Below are 8,520 nucleotides of genomic sequence, written 5' to 3'. Positions count from 1 at the left end.
GAGACTGCACTTTCATTTCCTGGCCAGAGGCACTCCATTGGAGAAAGCAGCTTTTTCCCTTGCTAGCAGGTATCAGTTGAAGAAAACTTCTTGGTTAGAGTTGGGACCTTCTGTCCACTTTACTCTTTTAGTTCTGGGACCTTACTTTGCTTTAATCTGTTCATGTCCTATGGGTGCTGCCATGAATTTATGTGTTTATCAGTCTTGTAGTATCTAAAAGACTTTGTTTCTTTGGTGACATCCATACTGTCTGGCTTCTACAAACTTTCTGCCTCCTCTTCTGCAGAGATCCCTGACTTTGGTTATCAGGGGATTTGATAAAGATAACCCTTTATCACAGAATGCTCCAAATTATCTTACTTTCTGTATATTGTCCAGTTCTGGTACTCTAGGTCAGTTCCCCTAGACTAGAGGAAGAAGTGTCTCTTATGGGGACTGAACAAGGCATTCATCTATGGTTATTGCCATTGGTAGTCATTTTTTTTCCTTAGCAGAAATATTTGTATTAGGTTTTTCTTTAGGCACAAGACCTTTTGAATCTCAGAGTTTTGACTCTTTTATCAGTTACAGGTGTCAGTTTAATTGGGAAGCCTATGAAGTTTGTGGTTTCCCTATTGCCCTTTCGACCAATATGTAATTTATTCTTGGCACTGGAGGTTTTACTCAACAACATAAAGTGTTAATTGAGGCCTATATCACTTGTTATTTATGACTCCATTTGGATCATTTCTATATATGTATATGTTTTGGGAAGCTTCTACAGTAATAGGTTCCCATGTAGTTTTTTTTTTTTCAAATGTCTTATGGTGTTGTTTAGGTCCCGCAATATTTTCTCCTTTATCTTTCCCAACTGATTCCTTATTTAAATCTATTAGTCTACTTTGCATAATTTGAATTATTCACATTTATTAAATATTTCAGATTTTTATATTATATACAGTATTGATTTTTGGAAAGCATTAAAATATCATGGTTCTGATAACATTAATACAAAGAAAATAACCATCCTATCAAGAATAATCTACAGATTCAATGCAATCCCTATAAAAATTTCAACATGATTCCTCACTAAAATAGAAATAATTCTCAACTACATATAGAAACACACACACACGCACACACACACACACACACACAACAAGGACAACTAAAACAATCTTGAATAAAAAAGAATCTTTGGCAGTATCACCATCCTTGATCTCAAATTGTTTTTCAGATGTATAGTAATATATGAAGTATGGTGTTGACACCTAACTGAGACATTGATCAAGAGAACTTAATTGAAGACCCAGACATAACTAGACACACTATGAACACCTGACTTTATACAAAGTAGCAAAAACAAAGCAACAACAACAAAAACAGACTGAAAAATTGGTAGCATCTTCAAAAAATTTTGCTGGTAAACTTGATAGATACATGCAGAAGAGTGGAAATGTATCTGTAATTATCACCTTCTACAAAATTCAACTTCACACAAATCAAGGCATTCAACACAAGGCCAAATACCAAAACTCTGATAAAAGTGAAAGTGTGGACGAATCTTGAAATCATTGGCAAAGGAAAAGACTTTCTGGAAAAAAACACTGATAGTACAGGCACCAAGAATAACAATGAATAAATATGACCACATGAAACTGAGAATCTTTTATAAAGCAAAGGACACTATTATTTTGACAAAACAGCAGGCTACATAATGGGAAAACCTTTGTCAATCATATATACAGTAGAGGGCTAATATCTAAACTTTATAAAGAACTCAAAAATTGGACATCAATGAAACAATCCAATTAAAAATAAGATACAAAGCCAAACAGAGAATTCTCAAAAGTTAAAACACAAAAGGTGGATTTAAAAAAATGTTCAACATACTTAGTTTTCAGGAAAATACAATTAGAAATTTCATTGAGATTTCTTCTTATACCTATGAGAATTGCCAAGGTCTATAAAACACATGTTGGTGAAGATTTGGGTTACTGGTATCACCCATCCATTGATGATGCAAAGTTTCCATTGTGGTGGGATCACTCTGGAAATTAGTGTGGTGTTTCCTCAGTAAGCTTGGAAGAGATATACTTCAAGATCTAACTACACCACTCATGGATAGTATAACTAAAGGCTTAACTATATACCCAATATACTATACATTCTACTAAAGAGACACTTACAACACCCATGGTCATTGTTGTGCTATTCATAGGAGCCAGGATTTGGAAACAGCCTAGAATTACATTGGCAGGTAAGTGAATAATCAAACTGTGAAACATTTATATAACAGAATATTACTCAGCCATTAAAAATGAAATTATAAACTTCTCAGTAAACAGATGGAGCTAGACAAGAAAATCACTCCAAATGAGGTTATCCAAACATAAAAGGACAAATACAGCATGTATTTTCCATATGGATGGGTCTTAAATTTTAAACCTTCAATAGGCAATGCTACTAAGCCTCAGAGTTTATGTAAGAGTACGGAACTATTGGAGAAAAGAAGGAATCCCTAACATATGGAAACTCTAAATTATAGTATGCAGAGAGAAGAGTAATTGTAATGACTGGATTAAATAAGAAGAGGAAGACTGAGAGTGTAAGGAAGGAAGTACAGGGAGGGATGGAGAAATCTAAGGATCATTTAGGGGTTATATGGAAACCTACTACACTTTTTTTTTTCATTTTTTTATTGAGAAAAGGAGGAAAAAAACAAGTTTCCACCTCCTCCCAGCCTCCCATTTCCCTTCCCCTCCTCCCACCCTTCTCCCCCTCCTCCCACCCTTCTCCCCCTCCTCCCACCCTTCTCCCCCTCCCCCCACTCCTCTCCCCCTCCCTCTCCAGTCCAAAGAGCAGTCAGAGTTCCCTGACCTGTGGTAAGTCCTAGGTCCTCCCCTCTCCGTCCATTCCTAGGAAGGTGAACATCCAAACTGGCTAGGCTCCCACAAAGCCAGCACATTACGTAAGTTCAAAACCCCGTGCCATTGTCCTTGGCTTCTCATCAGCCCTTATTGTTCGCCATGCTCAGAGAGTCCAGTTTTATCCCATGCTTTTTCAGTCACAGTCCAGCTGGCCTTGGTGAGCTCCCAATAGATCAGCTCCACTGTCTCAGTGGGTGGGTGCACCCCTCGTGGTCCCGACTTCTTTGCTCATGTTCTCCCTCCTTCTGCTCCTCATTGGGACCTTGGGAGCTCAGTCCAGTGCTCCAGTGTGGGTCTCTGTCTCTATCTCCATCCATCATCAGATGAAGGTTCTATGATGATATGCAAGATATTTGTCAGTATTGCTATAGGAGAGGGTCATTTCAGGTTCCCTATCCTCAGCTGCCCAAGGAACTAACTGGGGACCTCGGCTTGGGCATCTGGGAGCCACTCTAGGTTCAATTCTCTTGCCAACTCTAAGGTGGCTCCCTTAACTAAGAATTGTGCTTCCGTGCTCCCCTATCCAACCTTCCTTTATCCTAATCCTCCTTTTTCCCCAAATTCCCCCCATCCTCCCCTTCTCCCTTTTCTCTCCCCATCTCCCCTTACCCCCATCCCACCCCACCCCCAAGATCTCAATTTTCTCCCCGGCAATTTTGTCTACTTCCCATAGCCAAGAGGACAACTATATGTTTTTCCTTTGGTTCACCTTCTTACTTAGCTTCTTTGGGATCACCAATTGTAGACTCCGTGACCCTTGTTTATGGCTAGAAACCAATTATGAGTGAGCACATCCCATATTCATCTTTTTGGGTCTGGGTTACCTCACTCTGGATAGTGTTTTCTGAAACCTACTACACTTAAAGTTTTTTTTTAAATATTCATATATGTGAAAGAAATTAAAAATGGAATTACCAAAACAAAAAACAAAAAAACCCACAAACACACAAACACACACACACACACACACACACACACACACACACACACACAAAACACAAACAGAGATCCAAAGGCCAAGACTTCTCTTGTAATCAAGAGAAATATCTAGTGCCAGAAATGGCTGTAATCTAATTGATTTGTTGGCCCATGGGTCCCACGGAAACCTCCAAAAAACTCATGCTATTGCCAAGTCTGCTGTGTACTCTCCAAAATGAGATGGCAAGGTCTATTGGTGAAGACAACATCTACATATCATTGAACATAAACAAAGAAACTTGTGCCTAAGTGCACCTACTCCTACTGGCAATGGTATTGAAAAGTACTCTGCAATATCCAAGGAGAAAGGAAAATACCAATCTATTTACAAACCTTTTGATCTACACTGTTGACCTGTCTATACGATACACTGCTGGTAGAGTTTCACAAAAGTTGTGAGACTAACAAGCTACAACATGCAATTGGCCTTAAGGCCCACTCCACGAGATGAAACCCACCCTCATTTCTCTGTGGCCAGGAAACTGAGAATTGACAGGCCAAGAACCTAGGAGAAAACAAATACTACTGTTCTGCTACGGTAATGGTAATAAAATGACTACTAAGAAAGCTGTATTCTTAGGGTTCACCTTGTTACTTAGCTTCTATAGAGTCATGGACTATTGCTCATTATTCTTTGCTTTACAGCTAGTATCCACTTATGAGTGAGTACATACCATGTTCATCTTTCTAGATCTGGATTACCTCAAAGACTCATCTGGATTTGTCTTTATTGCATATCTGTAATTCTTTACTATCTGGAAGAGCTTTTAAAATGGTAAGCAGCTTGAATGCTGGCTCCACCTCTCTCCACTTTCAAAATGGTGAATATACCATTCCTGCTAGCTCTGGGGCCACCAAGTAAGAGCCATGCTTAGCACTTTACTTAACATAAGCAGGCAGCAATAAACCCTTTTTATCTGAGTAATAGCTGCAGCGCACTGCACAGCCTGGAACTATTTCTGTGTATGGTAGCAAAAACCCGCGATGTTCTCCTGCTTGTGCACACTTAACAGTCCTTATCCTGCTGTGTTGTAATATGAGCAGTGGGGCTGCGTCCCCAGCACTCCGGCCGCCTGCTAGCTTATGCCCGAAATAACAACACACAAACTGTATTCATTTAAACACTGCTTGGCCCATTAGCTCTAGCCCTTACTGGCTAATTCTGATATCCCAATCAACCCACCTCTAATAAACCTTAGCACCGGTCTTACAGGGAAAGATTCAGCATGTCTGACCTGGCAGCTTGCTTCATCACATGTGTCTGCCCTGGAGAGCAGAGCATGGCCTCTCTGAGGCATCTGCTCCCGAGAGGAGAGCTGTCGAGTCTGAGCTCACTTCCTCTTCCTCCCAGCATTCTGTTCTGTTTACTCCACCCACCTGTGTTCTAACCTATGAGGGCCAGTCAAGCAGTTTATTTTTTTAACCAATGACCTTCCTGCTAATGTGACTTTGGGTGATTGCCCAAGTAGCTAGTTGTCTCTGTGATTTGTTGCATGTTTTGGAAGTTGTTTTACTGAACTTCCTTATTACCCAGGTAACATTATTTCCCTTCTCAGATCTTCGATGGGGTTGAAGACTATATAAATTTAGTTACTTTCTCTCATGACTTGGCCAAGTTATTTATTATACAAGACCTAAGCTAGTTAGAATAGGATATTTGTACTTATTGTATATAATTTCATAGTAGGTTTAGAACTCTCTTATTTAAACAAAAGGGGGAGGTGTTGCTGGAGGTCCTCCCACTCCTCCAGCCTATAGCTGCTGAGATACCAGCCCATTGGGGCGTGGTCTCTCTCCCTTTAAAAAAGCGGCCACTTCCCTCTCCTCTCTCTCTTCACTTCCTGCTCCGCTGGCAACTAGACTCCCTTCCTGGTTGCGGAGAGGGCTGTTGTCTGGGGCGGAGATCTGTAAGTTTTTTCCCCTTTAAATAAATACCACCCTATTAATCATAATTCCAAACTGGTGTTGCATTGTTTGTGACTTACTCCAGGCAGGGAGTGCTGAGCCATGGGCATGGTTTCAGCTACTTTCCTCCCAACTCCGAGTGGGCACACAAACAACAGACCCTCCAATGCCATTGAAATGTTCCATAGCCATAGTAAACACTAGCAGCACAGCCCAGGAAGCCAGTGTTTTAAAACTGTGCAGCTTTTTTTGTGCTATGGTTGAATCAGGAGAATCTCTCTTAAAGGAGCTGCGGCATGCCACCAACCAACAACAAGAAGCTGTGTTAAACTACGTATTTTTGTGTCTGGAATTCCTTTTCAAATTCTCTCAGATTTTAAGTGGATTTAGCTGGCCACGTGGCCACCAATTGTAAGAGGAAGGAACTGCTTGTTTGTCCCAGCCACCCAGAACCAAAATAACCACAAAGAAAACCAAATTAATTAAATCACTGCTTGGCCATTAGCTCTAGCTTCTTATTGGCTAACTCTTATACTAATTTAACCCATTTCCATTAATGTGTGTATTGCCACATGGCAGTGGCTTACTGGGTAAAATTCCCAGCATCTGTCTCTGGAGGCTCCATTGTATCTCTATCTGACTCTGCTCTTCTTCCTCCCAGCATTCAGTCCATTTCTCCCTGTCTAGCTCTTATCTTTCCTGTCCTGTTCTTCTATAGTCTCAAAGCAGTTTTTTCATTCATTAGTGGTAATCATACCACACAGAGGAGAGTCCCACATCACCATACACCTACGAATACCTGGTTTTTGACAAAAAAGAAAATAATATAAAATGGAAAAACGAAAGCATGTTCAATAAATGGTGGTGGCATAACTGGATATCAACATGTAGAAGAATGAACATTGATCCATCTCTATTGCCATACACAAAACTCAAGTTCAAATGGATCAAAGACCTTGTCATAAAATCAACTAAACTTAATCTCATAAAAGAAAAAGTGGGAAATACACTAGAATGCATTGGCACAGGAGACTACTTCCTAAATATAACCTTACTATCACAGACACTGAGAAAAACAATTAATAAATATGATGTCCTGAAACTGAGAAGCTTCTGCAAGGCAAAGGACATGGTTAACAAGACAAAACAGCAGCCTACAGAATGGGAAAAGATCTTCAACAACCCCACTACAGACAGAAGCTGGTCTACAAAATATACAAAGCACTGAAGAAATTGGTCATCAAAAGAACAAATAATTCAATAAAAATGGGGTACAGACCTAAACAGAGAACGCTCAATAGATGACTCTAAAGGGGCTGAAAGATACTTTAGGAAATGCTCAATATCCTTGGCCATCAGAAAAATGCAATTCGGTGCTTCATGTACTTTGAGTATGAGTATATCCCTGTAAATATATGTTTCTCATGCTTTCCTTTTCTTTTTTCCCCCTTCCAGTTTCATCTGATTGTTTTTTTTCTGATTTTTTTTGTTTTATTTTACTGGCCTATTTGATTCCTAGAAAGAGAAAGAAGGCACGGAGTTCGAAGGATATGGAATTGAGAGGAACCAGGAGAAGAGGGAGGAAAAACTGAGATTAACATATACTGCATGAACAAAAATACAATTTAAAAAATCAAAGAAAAACGTCTTTGTTAGCTCTGGTATTCTATATAGAGCATACTTAAAAATTTAAATCTAATAATGGTATTTATAATTTCTATTCATTCTATTCAATATTCTCATTTCTCAGTGGTATTGGTTTTATAACATTATAATACACAAATTAATGCAAAACTTAATTAGTCATTGTCTACTATTGTAATGTCATAACTTCTCTTGAGTATATTTGGGAAAGCTATTTCAACAATACACTTTTAAGTGGGAAGAACATAAGCACTGGCATTTTAGTTTTAAGAGTATAGTACTTTCTTGTTGTCTGAAATATTTCTAAGTTCTTTGAAGTTTCACATTTAATAGTTCATTTTCTGTCTTGTTAATTTTTTTACTTCATGTTCTCTGGTAATTATGGGATGCTTTCATGTTTTCCATGAGTATTAGTAAGTAAAAATAGATAGCAAAGAAATGTCAATAGATATTTAGTAAAGAAGACTATTGTTCTTCAAAATGTTGCAGTCAGAAAAAGTATTGTCATGTGTGAAGAAAATATGCAAAATGTTGGAAACATTGTTTTCAAGTACTGTCATCCTCGATCTTAAAGTCCTGTCAGATGCCTTCCGTAACTTGAGAATTTCTAAACAGTGCCGAGTAAATCATGACTTTTTTCAATTATTTATTTCTAACTTATTGAGTCTAATGGATGCTGCTCATAGGCAAATTGCTGTGATATTATCCACCGGGGCAAGGAGAACCTACCAGTGGTCAACTTCTACAGAAAAGTGACACTTATCTGCACTACCTCCTCAGGTGATAGTGGAAGCCTGGTAGTATATCCCCATCACATGATGTGATTTTTATCTGGTTTGATCTTGTGCAGGTCTGATCTAGGTAACCACAGTTTATGTGAACGTATGTGTGCAATATCTATGTCATTCCCAGAGGACAGCATTTCACAGCACTTCTCCTGATTCTGGCTCTTACATTCTTTTAGCCATCTCTTTGGCAACATTCTCTGAGCCTTGGTAATGGTGATAATGGTGGTGGCTGTGATGATATGATTCTGATAAACATGTATCATCTACAACTAAGCTCTTATAGTTCTTGTTCTTAT

Source organism: Microtus oregoni, unplaced genomic scaffold, assembly GCF_018167655.1.
Source record: "Microtus oregoni isolate MIOR12 unplaced genomic scaffold, Mior012 000021F_ref0000039, whole genome shotgun sequence".
NCBI lineage: Eukaryota > Metazoa > Chordata > Mammalia > Rodentia > Cricetidae > Microtus > Microtus oregoni.
Note: the sequence above shows the minus strand (reverse complement) of the source record.